We start from the raw sequence: 16,390 nt of genomic DNA on the forward strand, positions 1-16,390 counted from the left end.
ATTTGTTTATCACTCAGTTTTTTGTATTTGTACACTCTCCAGGTGGATGAGATGGGGCGGGCGGTTATTTTAATATTATTCCAAAGTAACCAAACCTATGCTTCTAGCACTTTCCATATCCCCTCTCTCTCCGTTTCCTTCATCGGTGGTCTCCGAAGGCTCCCTTCAGCCGTTCCACGCCAACATTCCCCTCGCGGGCAGTTTGAGCTGAAGCCGCCTCGGTGGCAGTTGGTTCTGCTGTTTTCCTCAGCAGAAATAAGGGTTATCATTTTGCGCAGGAATGTCTCGTTTTCTAGAGCACTCTTTCCTTTTCAGTCATTATCAGTAGAACTTATTTAACTCGTACTCACCTCTTCCTGCCAGGAACAGAGAGAACAGACTAACCCGGACTTAAAAACATAAAAGGCATACTGACAGGACAGCACTAATGTTGCAAAACAGGAGCTACAAAGGCTCCGACCCACAACAGGGACTAGACCTTGGAAAGTAAGAACGTTTGTACTTACCTACTTAAAAGCTATGAAGTTTGGGATCGCCTGTATCTGCTAAGGGAGGTCATTCAAACGCTTGGGTCCAATGGAACAGAAGGCTCTACCGCCACACCTAGCCCACTGGCCTTGGAACGGGGGGAGCTGGTAAGGAGTCAGTAGGTGCCGTAGGGGACCTGGGCCAGTTCTAAGGAAGGAAGGCTCTATGGATAAGATACTTTAAGATTTTACGGGAAGCCATTGCTTGCCTTCCCTTGCATGGGAAGTCTAGAGCACATTGCAGTAGCATAGGTCGAATAAAACACACGACCAGTCAACTTGGCCGAACTTAACACAAAAGAGAAAAGGGTGGATTTTTCTCAGGGTTCTAAGATGACCAAACCTCAAAGTCTAGACTGTCAGGATCCGGGGGTGGGAAAGGCCGCTTCAGATCGAAGGCATTCTTGAGAGACTCTACTGACACAGGAAAGGGGCTAAGCTGCTTGGTCCAAAAATCATTGATCCAGGTCTTGGAATCCCCACTGATTAGTAGCGGTGTCTTGGTACCACTTAGTTGAAGGAAATAACGTGACATCCCAGCCAGACAATCCTGCAGCTGTCTAAAGGCGTTTGTAGAAAGCTGATAATATTAAAACAGCAACTGTGAGTCATCTGCACAGCCTAACCTAGCAAACCCAAAGGAGCTTATTAGGCCTCAGAGTGGCATGATGTAGATATGAAACACGATTGGGGACAGAGCTGAGCCTTGTGAAACTGTGCATGGCGCAGTAGGGCAGTAACAAATTGAGGGGCAGATTTATAGAAAGTGGCGCTGCACTCTGTGCAGCGCCTCTTTCCCTGCACCCCTTAGCGCTCCCCTACCGCCACCATGAATGTGCAACGAATTTAAAATACGGCGCACCATGGCGCAGGGTACGGGGCAATAGCGTAATTCTATGCGACACTATTGACATACTTTTAATGCCTGCTCTGAGCAGACTTTAAAAGGGCCGAAAAAAATGGTGGAAGGAAATCTCATAGATTTCCTTGCACTATTTTTTCAGCCCTCCCCCCCCCCCCCAACAGGGGAACACTCCCCTTGCATACATTATGCCTGGTGCAGGCAGATTGTGGCGCAAGGGTTTACAAAGTAGCGCAATGCATGCATTGCACCACTTTGTAAATATAGCGCATGGGAAACGCCACCTTAACGTCACATTTGCGGCTAAATAAATGCTGCAAATGTGGTGCAATGTGGCGCTAGGGGCTCATAAATGTGCTCCTGAGTTGTGTGTGTCCAGTTATCCAGGCAGCATCAAAGCGGTGCAACAGGATGCTTTGGTTGACCATATTAAAAGCTGCTAAGAGGACCAGCAGCAAGACTCCTGCTCACTGCCATTCGTTCTGCTATATACACAGCTGATCAAGCATGGTTACTAAAAACAGATTCCATGCTATGTCTAGGGCAGCACACAGCATGACCTTAATTTAGGACATTCCTCTTTTATGGACGGTTTGGCATTTCTTCATGCTCCTGGCAACAGAAAGGGTTTCTTTAAAAGGTCAATACGTTTTTTGTTTTTAGCTATAGAAAGTCCAACCCTGTTTTTTTTTTTTTAATAGGGCATTATTAATCCCTTCTTGAAGAGCTCAGGAACATTTCCTCTATGCATTAGGGCATTGATAACCGATTGAATTGCTTCACCTATTACATACAGGAGGCCATGGAGATGGAAACAGGATTTTGGAGCATGGATCGCCTGGAGAGCTGACTTGATGCTAGATAAAATGGCATTCACGTTGATAAGGCTGATTGGGGAGTTGTGAAATTGTAACTGGTTTAGTAAATTCTGGCTGCCCAATGGGAGTAAAGATGGCCTCTCCCCTGCCTGAACCCTGAACTCCTCATAGATCTTGACAAGTTTAGTAGAGAAGAAAACATATAGCCTGTCACAGAGCATCTGAAAGGCAGTTTCTTCCGGATTAGTTGAAAGAAGAGGATGGGAAGAACATTTCTCAACAATCTTAAAAAGGTGTTTGAGATAATAGATGAAGATTGTAACTGGGAGCATATAAAGTTAAACACATCCCGGTGAAAACTGGATTGGTATACTCTTCCATATCCTCGGTCCAATCTTTCCAACACCTCCTGTAACACTGTCACACCTTAGGGGGCATATTTATGAACCCTTAACGCCACCGAAGCATCACTTTTCGTGACTCTCTGGTGGCGCAAAGCACTGCGCCGTATTTACAAGTTGGCCTTAAGCCACTTTTTCTGGCTTAGCGCCACCTTGTAAATACGGCCCTTTGCGTGGAAGGGGTGTGCAATGGGTGTTGCTGTGGGCGTGCCACAGCAACACCCATTGCATTTTGACGCTGCCTCAGATTTACGAGTTTTCGTAAACATGAGGCAGCATCAAAATCTAACGCCACACCAGGGGTGGCGTTAGCAAGGCACAATGAGGAGGAATACTTTTATTCTCCTTGTTTTTTTTTCGCTTTTTCTATGTATGCTGCATTCTGCAGCACGCATAGAAAGAGCAAAATGCCAGACATAGGGGGTCATTCTGACCCGACCACGGGAGCACCGCCAACAGGCTGGCGGTGCCCCGTCGAGCATTCTGACCGCGGCGGTTCAGCCGCGGTCAGAAACGGAAAGTCGGCGGTCTCCCGCCGACTTTCCGCTGCTCGGGAGAATCCTCCATGGCTGCGGAGCGCGCTCCGCAGCCATGGGGATTCTGACACCCCCTACCGCCATCCTGTTCCTGGCGGGTCTCCCGCCAGGAACAGGATGGCGGTAGGGGGTGCCGCGGGGCCCCCGTAAGAGGGCCCCACAAAGTATTTCAGTGTCTGCAAAGCAGACACTGAAATACGCGACGGGTGCAACAGCACCCGTCGCACCTTCCCACTACGCCGGCTCCATTCGGAGCCGGCGTCCTCGTGGGAAGGTAGATTTGCCCTGGGCTGGCGGGCGGCCTTTTGGCGGCCGCCCGCCAGCCCAGGGCAAATCTCAAAATACCCTCCGCGGTCTTGTGACCGCGGAGCGGTATTTTGTCGGGGGTAGACTGGCGGGCGGCCTCCGCCGCCCACCAGTCTCAGAATCACCCCCATAATGTTTTATGTGCGGGAAGGTCAGTGCCTAATTTGTGCTTGTTGTTTTCGGTGTGGAGCACCTGCATTTATTTTTGAGGGCTGGCACTTATTTTTCTGCCTCAGGCATTTACTGCGCGCAAAAGCGACATATGGAAAGATGGAGGAAGAGAAAAATGAAAAAGCGTAACAATGGTAGAGAGCAGAAAGCTGCAAGAGTGACCTGAAGGGGCAAGGATTGGCTTTAAATGGATTGAAGAGGCCAGAGAAGGGTTTAGGATTACGCTGCCTCAGTGTTCAGTGTTCGCACATTTAATTGCAGCAACCGTGTGTTTAAGAGGAGGGCTTTGAGCACTGGCGTATTTTTTTTTACAGACTAAGCACTGGGGAAGGTGTACCTTCTTGCACATAAACTAATTTCTAAATGAAGTGCCAAATCGCCATAAGTAATTGTTTATGTGCAGGAAGGGACACCTTCCCACGCATGAACAATCAAACCCCTCACCGCAGACATCCTTGCACGATGGTCTAAGGATGCCTGCGTTGGCGCTAGACAGCTCAATTTAGCGCCAACTCAGGGTACAACACAGGAGTGCAGCGTATTCATTAAATACGGTGCATCCCTGCGTTGTGAAAATGAAGGATTGTGGCGTTGCCAATTTTGGCACAGCGTCGCGCTCCGTCATGTTCAGTTAAATACGGGCCTAAGTATTTACCCTCTAAGCTCAGAGGAACAAATCAAACACTCACCCCCAGTCACAGATCTCGGTTTAATTCATCAGTTTTTTTGCTTGCCATGTCATTCCAGTCTTGATGCCATGGGAACAGTCCAACCTGAACTGTGGACTGTTCCTAAGCATATGGTTGGGTCTGAACTGGGGTGGCATGGTGAGCAGAAAAACAATGGATTAAACCCAGATCTGTGGCTGGGGGTGAATATTTGATTGATTCAGCATTCCGTCCATCATCTGTTATTTTTGTTTGTCACCCTAAGTGCGCTGGGTATGCCCAGACGTAGGTCCCAGGCTCACTATGCCACTGAATTCAAGCTAGCCTGGATGATGAAGGGTAATACCCTGAAACCAGCCCCAGGATGCTAGTTTCTGGCCCAGCGAGGACCTGACCTGGCAGTTTGGGTTGGACTGTTCCTATGGTGAGCAGGGTCAAGACTGATTTGTATATCATTGGGTCCGAACTGGGGTGGGGTGGTGAGCAGACAAAATAGTGATTAAAGCCAGATCTGTGAATGGAGGTGAATGTTTGATTGGTTCAGGATTCCATTATCTGTTCTTTTTGCATTTGTCACCCTAAGGCCCTGATTTATACTTTTTTTTGCCCCAATTTGCGTCATTTTTTGACGCAAAAGTGGTGTAAACTTACAAAATACAATTGTATTTGTAAGTTTGCGCCGCTTTTGTGTCACAAAATGACGCAAATGCGGTGCAAAAAAAGTATAAATCAGGACGTAAGTTTGCTGGGTATGCCAAGATGTGGGTCCCAGCCACACTGGGCCACTGGATTCAAGCTAGCCTGGTTGATGAGGGGTGATACCCTGAAACTGGTCACAGGACACGTGTTTCCATTCCAAGGGGGACCTGGCATGCCAATTCTGGCTGGACTGTTCCATTATTACCTGGAGCTGAAGAAGAGTAGAAACCTTTGTCCTGTTTCAGATCTTCACCCTCTTAATGTCTTCCTAAAAAAAAAGGACACATTTGGCCCAAGTTCTGTCTTCCCTGGATCCCGGAGACTGGATGGTACCGCTGGCCTTGCAGGTTGCCTGTTTTCACATTCCCTTCCTGCAGCCCCATAGACGTTATATGGCCTTACCATTACCCCTCGTATGTTCATAAATGTGATGGCAATGGTTGCAGCACATCTTCAGAGGCTGAGGTTACCACTTTTTACCTACCTTGATGATTGTAGAGAGCTGGGTTCTGGTTGCAGAACCCCCCACTTTTTGCCTGGTTTTTGATACAACTTCATGTGAAGTGCCTTGGGTTCCAGGTCCCTAGTGCCACTGTTCCTTCCCTAAAACAAGACAGCAATGCCCAAGTGACCAAGTCCACCAGCCCCCGGTAAATCCCTAGTAAATGGTAACCCTGGTCCTTAGGGCATGGGTACTGAAGAGGTTGCTGCACAGCTACAACACAATGTGTGCCACTCTGAGGGACCCAGCACCAACCTTATGCAGAGTGCCTTTGCAGGCTGTGTGACAAGGTGCTTCCAAAATTGAAAACATGACATGGCACACAGCCTGTGTGCCATGTCCCATAAACACTGCATGAATATATGTAGGTCACCTCTCTAGGAGGCCTTACAGCCCTAAGGCAGGGTGCATTATATTACATGTGCGGGTGTATCTGCCTGTGCAGATATGCCCCTGCTATGTCTTTGTTGATTCTCAGACATAGTAAGTGTACAGGGAAGCCATTTTAAATGCATGTGCTGGACACTGGTCATCACAAATTTCCCAGCTACGTGATCGCTTCTCTGAATCCTGAGATGTTTGGTCTCAAACATCTCAGAGTAATAAACCCTCACTAACCCCATTGATGGATTTATTAAAAAATGCAACCAGAAGGCACCTTAGAGGTGTCCCCTGAAAACCTACCAACTATTAGTGTGCTGACTGACTGGTCCGGATCAGTTCAGCCACCACAGACAAGTTTCTAGCTCCCCAAGGTGAGAGCCAGTGCTCACTAGGGCCTGAGACAAAAGCATGCACTGGGAAAAGGTGTGACCTCCTCTCTCAGGCAGGATGGACATTCCAGGGAAAGGAGCTTCAAAGGCCTTGCCACCTTTGTAATGCGACCCAGGTCTCTCCAGATGGCGGAGATCACCAACCCCCTTGTCCTGACCTCGCTTTTGGCAGCAACCCAGACGGGAAAAATAGTTAAATTAGGAGGAGTGCACTCTTCATGCCAGTCCCACCCCTAGGGTGGACAACCTGAAGTGGACTCTACTTTTCAAATCCCTCCATCTTGTTTGGAAGGAATTAGGCCACTAGGGTTAGGGTTTTGTCCACTCCCCAGCAGAAGTGGTCATAAGAAGGATGTAGTCACCCTAAAGGTGGCCAACCTATTGACTACCGCCTGGCACTTCCTGTAAAGCCCCTAAAATTAATATTTATGGGGCACCCCTGAACCCTAGATCCAGATGTCGACAACCTAAGAGGACCTGGACAAAGAAGAGTTGCACGTGCAGAAGAGGAAAAGAAGAAGCAGCTGACCTGGAACCAGCCCCTCTGGCCTGCCTGCTGACCTTGAAAGATCCTGCACAAGAAGCCAAACTGGTCCAGCCTTCAATAAAAACATGAGTCTCCCATGGGCAGCAGACTTGCCCTGCAAGAAGAAAACTCCAAAGAAAAGACTCTGCAGCTGCTGGACCCCGAAAACCTGACACCAGAAGTGACCACTACATCCGACGTCCACAACCCAAGTTTAAGCCAACCAACAGTGCCAATGCGGGTCCAAAGCTGCCCAGAGATCAAGTCCAGTGTGGTCTCACCCATCTTGGACTTTTCTGAGATGCCTGCAGCCTCTACATGCAGGCCCCCTCTCCCACAGGCTTGTGGAGAGACAAAATTCAACAGTTCCAGCACCCATAATCCCTGACCCCAGCTGAGGTGGCTCATCGGTGCCAACAACTTCCCACAGCTCATAAGAGCTCGAGTCCACCCTGGGTTCACCCCTCCTAGACTCCCAACGCCGCCTGCAGCCTCAACACACCAAACCCCCTTACTGCCAGTGCTCCAGGATGTGAAAACCTGACGCCTAAAAACACCCCTGCATCCGTCGCCACTAGGCACAGGCGAAGAGGACCAAAAGTGCACCCATGGCTCCAGCACGCCAAGTGTACTACCTCCCTGTTTGTTGTCTCTGACTGACTTCCTAGCCAGAGGCTTGCAGCCTGTCTCCACGAGGACCAAACTCCCATAGGAAACCATTGGGTACCCAATGCCTTACTACACCTTTGCACCCGGCCGCCCCAGTGCCGCCTGGTGTGACCTGCTCGTGTAGTTCTGTCAGTGCCCAATACTTACCTTAGCTCCCTGAGATTCGCTTTGTGACTCTCTGCACAGTGTACTTCATTTTAGTGCATAGTAGAGAGCCAGCTTCCTACAATGACTGGCTGTTAGTCAGTCATTGAACAGCTCATGGCAAACCTCCCAAAATCAACATACCTAAGTGACACCAGATTCCCTCTTAGAGGCTTCGGGCTATGACCCTGATGTTTCAGCCTCTGTCCTGTGTCTCAGTGAGAGTGCTCTGGGACTTCTTGCTCTCCTACATCCTTCTGATGTGTATGCCAAATTGCACACATGGGCTCTGCAGTGGCATCTGAAGGCTCAGTGGACTCAGCATTTAGGGAACCTGTTGTATTCCATCCAGCTTTGGGAGAATCCAGCAGTAGACCTACAGGAGTGGCTGCTCAACCGCAATAAGACCGACCCCCCCCCCCCTCCATACCCTCACACTGAGCTAATGGTGCTGACAAACATGTTGCTGTTGGGTTGGTAAGGTCTTCTAGGAGCGGTGATGATCAGAGGTCTCTGATCTCTGACAGAGACCCGCCTCCACATCAGTCTGTTGGAGGCCATGCCGTTGGCTTTGAAGGCATACCTTCCATCCATCAAAAGAAGGCTGATCCAAATGCTTATGGGCAACACCACCATCATGCAGTACTGTAACAAGCAGGGCAGAGTGGAGTACTTTGCTAATCAAATCAAATCAAATCAAATCATTAACATTTATAAAGCGCGCTACTCACCCGTGCGGGTCTCAAGGCGCTAGGGGGGAAAGGGGGGGTTATCGCTGCTCGAACAGCCAAGTCTTTAGGAGTCTCCGGAAAGCGGAGTGGTCCTGGGTGGTCCTGAGGCTGGTGGGGAGGGAGTTCCAGGTCTTGGCCGCCAGGAAGGAGAAAGATCTCCCACCCGCCGTGGAGCGGCGGGTGCGAGGGACGGCAGCAAGTGCGAGGCCAGCGGAGCGGAGGGGGCGGGTGGGGACGTAGAAGCTGAGGCGTCTGTTGAGGTATTCCGGTCCCTTGTTGTGGAGGGCTTTGTGTGCGTGGGTGAGAAGACGGAAGGTGATCCTTTTGGTGACTGGGAGCCAATGCAGGTGTCTCAGGTGTGCGGAGATGTGGCTGTTGCGGGGTACGTCGAGGATGAGGCGGGCCGAGGCGTTTTGGATGCGTTGCAGGCGGTTTTGGAGTTTGGCGGTGGTCCCGGCGTAGAGGGTATTGCCGTAGTCCAGGCGACTCGTGACAAGGGCGTGGGTCACGGTTTTTCTGGTGTCGGCGGGGATCCAGCGGAAGATCTTGCGGAGCATGCGGAGAGTGAGGAAGCAGGCGGAGGACACGGCGTTGACTTGCTTGGTCATGGTGAGAAGAGGGTCCAAGATGAAGCCGAGGTTGCGGGCGTGGTCTGCGGGGGTCGGTGCGGTGCCGAGGGCCGTGGGCCACCAGGAGTCGTCCCAGGCGGACGGGGTGTTGCCGAGGATGAGGACTTCCGTTTTTTCAGAGTTCAGCTTTAGGCGGCTGAGCCTCATCCAATCTGCGACGTCCTTCATACCCTCTTGTAGGTTGGTCTTGGCGCTGGCGGGGTCCTTGGTGAGGGAGAGTACAAGTTGGGTGTCGTCGGCGTAGGAGGTAATGATGATGTCGTGCTTGCGTACGATGTCGGCGAGGGGGCTCATGTAGACATTGAAGAGTGTCGGGCTGAGCGATGAGCCTTGAGGTACGCCGCAGATGATCTTGGTGGGTTCTGAGCGAAACGGAGGGAGGTAAACTCTTTGGGAGCGGTTAGCGAGGAAGGAGGCGATCCAGTCCAGGGCCTGGCCTTGGATCCCGGTGGAGCGTAGGCGGGTGATTAGGGTGCGGTGACAGACGGTGTCAAAGGCAGCCGAGAGGTCGAGGAGAATGAGGGCGACTGTTTCACCGTTGTCCATCAGGGTTCTGATGTCGTCTGTGAATGAGATGAGGGCGGTTTCCGTGCTGTGGTTGGTTCGGAATCCGGTTTGTGAAGGGTCGAGCAGGTTGTTGTCTTCCAGGAAGGTGGTCAGCTGTTTGTTGACGGTCTTTTCTATTACCTTGGCTGGGAAAGGTAGAAGAGAGATGGGGCGGAAGTTTTTCAGGTCGCTTGGGTCAGCCGTAGGTTTCTTTAGTAGGGCGTTGACTTCAGCGTGCTTCCAGCATTCGGGGAAGGTAGCAGAAGAAAAAGAAGAGTTGATGACGGTCTGGAGGTGCGGGGCGATGATGTCGTCGGCTTTGTTAAAGATGAAGTGCGGGCAGGGGTCCGAAGGGGCGCCGGAGTGGATAGAGTTCATGATGGATTTGGTTTCTTCCGTGTTGATGTGGGTCCAGTTGTTGAGGGTGATGTCCGGGGAAGCGGGTTCAGTGGTGTATGGTTGGGTCTGGTGTCCGAAGCTGTCGTGGAGGTCGCTGATCTTGCGATGGAAGAAAGTGGCGAGGGATTCGCACAAATCCTGTGAGGGCGTGACGGCGTTGGCGCTGGCGCTGGGGTTGGAGAACTCTTTGACGATGCTGAAGAGTTCTCTGCTGTTGTGGCTGTTTTTGTCTAGTCTGTCGGTGAAAAAGTTCCTTTTGGCAGTGCGGATCAGGTGGTGGTGTTCGCGTGTAGCGTTCTTGAGGGCGGTCATGTTGTCAGCGGTGTGGTCCTTGCGCCAGGCCTTCTCAAGGGCACGACAAGTTTTCTTTGATTCTTTGAGGGTGTCAGAGAACCAGAGAGGTTTTTTGGTGTTGGTCTGTCGATGCGTGCGTTTGAGGGGAGCAAGGTTGTCAGCGCAGTTGGAGATCCAGTTTGTGAGGTAAGAGACTCTGGGGCATATTTATACTCTGTTTGCGCTGAATTAGCATCATTTCTTTACACTAATTCAGTGCAAACTTAACTCCATATTTATATTTTGGTGCTAGACATGTCTACCGCCAAAATATTGGAGTTAAAGTCAATTTTTGCCTGCGGAAAACTACCTTGCATCAATGAGATGCAAGGTAGGCGTTCCTGGGCAAAAAATTACGATATAGCCTTAGTGCCATATTTATCCCCTCATGCTAAAATCAAGCACGGAGGGATGGGGGAACTTAAATAAAGCGCTAAATCCCCTGCTCCCCCTACTCCTCCCCCACCCGGCTAGCGTCCCTTTTTATGATGCTAGTCAGGCCTTACCACCGGCTACCGTCATACCATAAATATAACCGCTGGCCAGTGTCTTGGGATGGCGCAAGCCGGCTGTATACTTTTTGATGTTAAACTGCGTTAGCGCAGTTTAGCATCAAAAAGTATAAATCAGGGCTTCTGTGCTTTGGAACTGGCTGCATCAAGCACGGCAAAGTGGAGTCCTGTGCCAAGAGGCTATGTGCTCCTGGAACAGGCTGAATCAGCAGGGTATCTCCCTGGTCCTCAACCACCAGGCAGAATCTTTAAACACCATGGTCGACAAAATCAGTGACGCCTTGCGGTCACGAATGGCAACTTCACTTGAAGGTGGCACAGGGAGTAGTCCAGCAATGGGGGGAGCCCTTCCTGCTGCTTCCTCTCCAGTCCTGAATTTTGAAGAAGATTAGGAACGATGGGGTCCAGGACATCCACGAGCTCGGGATTGGGCCAGGAGTGTGTGATACCCAAAACTTCTGGGCATGAGCACCTGCCCATTGATCAAGCTGCCACTTCATAAGGATCTACTGCCGCAGCAGCAGGGCAGGATCCTGCGTTCAGACTTACGCAATATACACTTTCATGCGTGGAGATTGAGTGGTGACAGCTGACCGTCTTTGATCTCCCTCGCAAAGTAGCGGATGTCATTCTGACAGTCAGACATCCAGTTACAAAATCTGTTGACGCTGGGACAAGCTTGTGGATTGGTGCTATTTTTTTACCACTCACCCATCATAAGTAAAGTTGCCAGATGTTCTGATTTCTGTGCTGTCTTTAGCCTAGCAAGGACTTGCTGAGAGATCAGTTAAAGGTTCATCGCCGGCCATCTTAGTATATTAGTGTTTATTGGAGAAGCCGTCCTTGTTTAAATAACCTGTTGTGATATGTCTCCTTAAAGGTCTAGTCTATATGTCTCCACTCAAACCTTTTCCCATGCCAGAGTGGGACCTTAATTTGGTCCTCACCTTCCTGATGTGTACTCCATTTGAGCCAGTCATAGCTGTCCTTTGTGTCTCCTGACTCTCAAAACAGACTTTGTCATAGCAGTAATCTGAGCTTATTGTATGAGTGCGCTATAAGTTCTGTCTGTCCACTCAACATACACCACCTTTTTATCAGACAAACTGGTGTTGCACAATAGTGTTTTTTTGTCAAAAGGTTTAACACCCTTTCACGTTGACAAACCATTACCCTTCTTGTATTATTTTCTTCACCTCACCACTCGAAAGAGTCGGAGAGGCTCCACTGCTTGGACCCCAAAAGAGCTTTTATATCAATTGTGCCAAAGACCATCAGATGGATGATCAGCTCTTTGTGCTCATTCCCCCAGAGCCACAGCTGTTTCCACTGCACTGGCAGACAGAGTGACTGTTCCGGATATCTGTCAGGCTGTGTTTGGGCATCACTTCATATGTTCAAAGTACTACTGCCTTGCAAGCTAGGTCCTGCAGGAAAGGCACCTTGCCTGTTCTGTCCTTTGGGGTTTTCTGGTTTGAGCCATTCTACAGGACCACCAGCTGGGGAGTTACTACTTTGGTATCTATTCACAAAGTAAGGAATTTGCGGTTAGAAGTATCCATCAGAAGAACAAATTCCCTACCTTTCGAAACACTTTCTGGTGGATTCTCTATCTAACTGCAGATTCCTCACCACCTTACCTCCTTCACATTCTGAGGAATAGACTTGTTTCACCATCCATAAAAAGATTCCACATTAGCTTCACACTGTCATATCTGTGCAGGTATTAAGTTCCACGTCCGACGGCATTGCCAGCCAAGAGGGAAACTGACTGCAGTGCACTAGGGTTGAGCATATATGTGGCTATGACACCACAGCCGGAGCTGGCCGAAGTCAACACAGAGCCACACGACACCACCGACCAGCACCAAGGAGCAGTCTTAACACCTGGGATATTCACAAGATGAGGAAACTGCTGTTAGATAGAGTATCCACTAGAAAGAGCATTATCGAAGTAAGTAAATTGTTCTTTTTAACTTTCCTAATCACTTCTTCCAGTCCAGTCTTCGGTATACCTTTCCGTCGTTTGCTCCTTCTCTTCACTGTAACCACATCACCCAATTTGCACTCTTGTTTTTTTTAACTTGTGCACTTTATCATACCTTGCTTTACCTTGCTCCTATACTTTCCCTACATTTTTTCTCATCACATTTGTCAAGTTTCCTTATAATAAATCCCAAAACGTTTCTTTCAGAATCCTTTCTCAGAATTAAAACACTTATACATGTCTTTTCTCTGAGTGCCTAAAAGAGAAAAACATGAGTAGAATAATGTGGAGTTCAAGTGTATGCTTTCAACATTTCTTGCACCCTTTGTTGCACATCCATTTTATTAACCACTATCAATAAAACCAAAGATGTTACCAGTCTATCATTTGCTCCGTCAGTACATTACCTTGTGGGTTATATAAAGTATGTCTTCTGTAATCAATGTCATTTTCTATAAAAAATTTCTTCATTTAATTTTAATCCATTGTCTGAAGTAAGAGTTTTGGGTGACCCCTTGCTAGCAAATATTTACTCTACAGAACTTATTAATGCTGTGATATATGAATGATTAGTAAATGTAACATCTACCCAGGTGTGGTCAATGATGACAATGGAGACATGGTGCATCTAGTCCCTATTCCTGTTGGTAATTGCAGCACTAGAACCATAGGTAATTTCCTGCAGGTCAACTCCTTTCCTATCAAGTTGCATACTTTTTAATTGCCCCCTTATATTTATCTTACCCATCTGATAATGGCACCAAACAAATCCATCAAGCGCCTTTTGCACAAGATGCCATTACCATGTGTCCTGAAAGTACAAAATTCAACAGTTTACTCCGAACATAGACTGGAGGCACAAAACTATCACCTTGTATCAAGTATCCTTTTTTCAGCAGTTAACCCCAGAACAAGTGTGATACAAATCTGCATCTCACACTCTAGATGTTCTCCTCTATGCCACCTCATCTGTACATACTCCATTACTTTTTGAATTCCTAAATCTTCATGCAACTCCATATTTCATTTTTCTCCAGTCACATTCTTTGCTAGTTTCTTGTACACTAGCAACAAACATTCTAGACGCTCTTCTTATTCATCTTCTGAAATGTCATCACAAGATATTGGTAATAGTGACATACAAGCATGTCTCTCATTCTTAAAGTCTAAAGTATACTCAATCAAAATCATACCCAAGTAACCTAGGGTCTGATTTAAAGTTTGGAGGAGGCTACTCCATCACAAATGTAACACATACCCTGTTGTATTACGATTCCTTTATAGCTTATAGGGATCGTAATACGGCAGGCAGGATATCGGTCATGTATGTAACAGAATAACCTGTCTACCAAATTCTAAATCAGACCCTTAGTACTCAATCTAACCAGCCTAGTCATGGCATTCAATGAATGCATATTTCCTCTCAACATGTAAATTAAAGCTTTATGATCCCTTTGGGATATACATTTTATCCCCTACACATGCCATAAGCATTTATATTGACCATGCACACAGTAATATTTCTTTGTCATTTGTGGAATACGTTTTTTCTATTCCTCTCAGTGTATGTGGTGAAAATACAACAGTATTTTCCCGTTTTTTTGTCTATGTCATGTTTCAAATCCATGGCCAGTGGCATCAACAGTTCCAACTGGCATCCCATGGACAAAAGCTTGCTTTTAGGAGCATCCATCATTTCTTTTTTATAGCCTGATAAGAGACTCTGTCTCACTTGAAAGGTGTACTCTTTTTGAGCAGTTTGGAGAGAGACTTGCAAATTACTTGCTAAATTTGGAATAAAACTCACAGCATCCTAAGAATGACATTACTTGTCCTCCTCCAAGGCTTTAATATGTCTGCTTCCACCCTTGATCAGTGATCGTATGACATATGGATTCAACTTGATTTTTATTAAATACACTTTTGTCTTATCTAAAAGATAATCTGCTTAACTTCAGTATACACTTCACTATACACAACACTATTTCCACTCTAGCCTGATGTTCTACTGTTGTTTCATAAATGGTAAGATCATCCTGAAAACCATGTTCCCTCTTTTCCCTTAAACAAACCTTGCATAACTCTCTGAAATACTGCAGCAGCCAATACCAAGCAGCATTTTCTTTTTGTAAATCAAAGACTCCATTTGGAGTCACAAATGCAGTCAAGGACTTCCCTGATGACAATATTTGATGGTAAGGTGAACGGAGATCCACTTAGTTAAAATATTTTAACCACAGCCAGTAGATTATCAATTTAAAGTAATGCATGGCCATTACCTAAATACATCTATTGAAACTGTGAAGGACAATGTATACTCGTGAGCTATTGTTATTTTGTATTCTGGTGATAGGGTAACCCGATTTTGAGGAGCAAAAACTGGGACAGTTTAGACATAAAAGAAGACTTTACTCTCCCTTTTATATCTGGCCTGTCCCGTTTTTCTGCGTAGCTTTGTGAATGCGTGCCTATACATCTGTGTGTGTGTGTGTGTGTGTGTGTACACACACACACACACACACACACACACACACACACTAACAAGACTTAAAAATATAAAATTAGCTATGGGTTGACCTCCCACCATGCACCCCCAACCCGCCCTCACCAACCTCTCTCTGCTCCCCTCTCCATCTCTCTGCTGGGACAGGGGACTGTGTTTCCTGACAGTAGCAGATAAATTACTTTAATCATTTCATACTTTGTAGGTGTCTTTAAGTTATGCTTCCCTAGATGATCTGACCTTTGTCCCAAAAACCAAGACATTTATTTAATAATTTGACCTTTGTCCCAAAAACCGGGACATTCATTTAAAATTAAGAGAAGCGTTGGGACACCGGGACAGTCCTCTAAAAACCGGGACTGTCTGGGGAAATCGGGGACGTCTGGTCACCCTATCTGGTGACCACTATCTGGGACAACGACGAAGATCAGTGGTTAGATTTAACCCCTTCCGTGCCGAGGATGGCCGGGAGCCATCCTAAGACATGGTTTTCGTGTGCAGAGGACGGCTTCCACCATCCTCGCACACAAGTCAGGAAATCCCTCTGGTGCTGGCACCAGAGGGATTTGCTTTCTCCAAAAACAGCCTCGGGAGGTGGGGAACAAATTCCCCAGCTCCAAGGCTGTTTTGGGTTTTCATAGAAACGACAATCAGCGTGCTGACATAATTTCAATGAAAACAAAAGTGAAATGAGCCAATCGACTCATTTCACTTTCCCAGCCTCAGTGCTCAGGGGGCTATCTCAGTCCTCTGAGTACCGAGACAGGCAGAAGAGGTATCGTTGGTAAGGGGAGAATCTCCCCTTTCCAATGGTACCCCTCCCAAGTGGATCCCTGCTTGGGGATTGCCCAAGGAGGGTGATCCCCAAGCAGGGATCCACCCATTAGTCACCAGAGAGAGGGAGCGGCCCCTTGGGCAAGGGCTTTTGCCCCCCTCAACATTTGTGGTCATATTTTTTCTGCCCCAGGGGAGGCAGAAAGCCCACTAGGACACCAGGGATTTTTTGTTTAGTTAGCGTAGGGATGGGAGTGGACCATGATGGTCCTATCAATGCCCCCACCCCAAAAAATAAAATTTCAGTCTTTCTGCACCCCCACCCCCAGCCCCACCGGGGGGAGGGCAGAAAGCCCACTAGCACACCAGGGAAA

This window comes from Pleurodeles waltl, chromosome 3_1 (assembly GCF_031143425.1).
Source record: "Pleurodeles waltl isolate 20211129_DDA chromosome 3_1, aPleWal1.hap1.20221129, whole genome shotgun sequence".
Taxonomy (NCBI): domain Eukaryota; kingdom Metazoa; phylum Chordata; class Amphibia; order Caudata; family Salamandridae; genus Pleurodeles; species Pleurodeles waltl.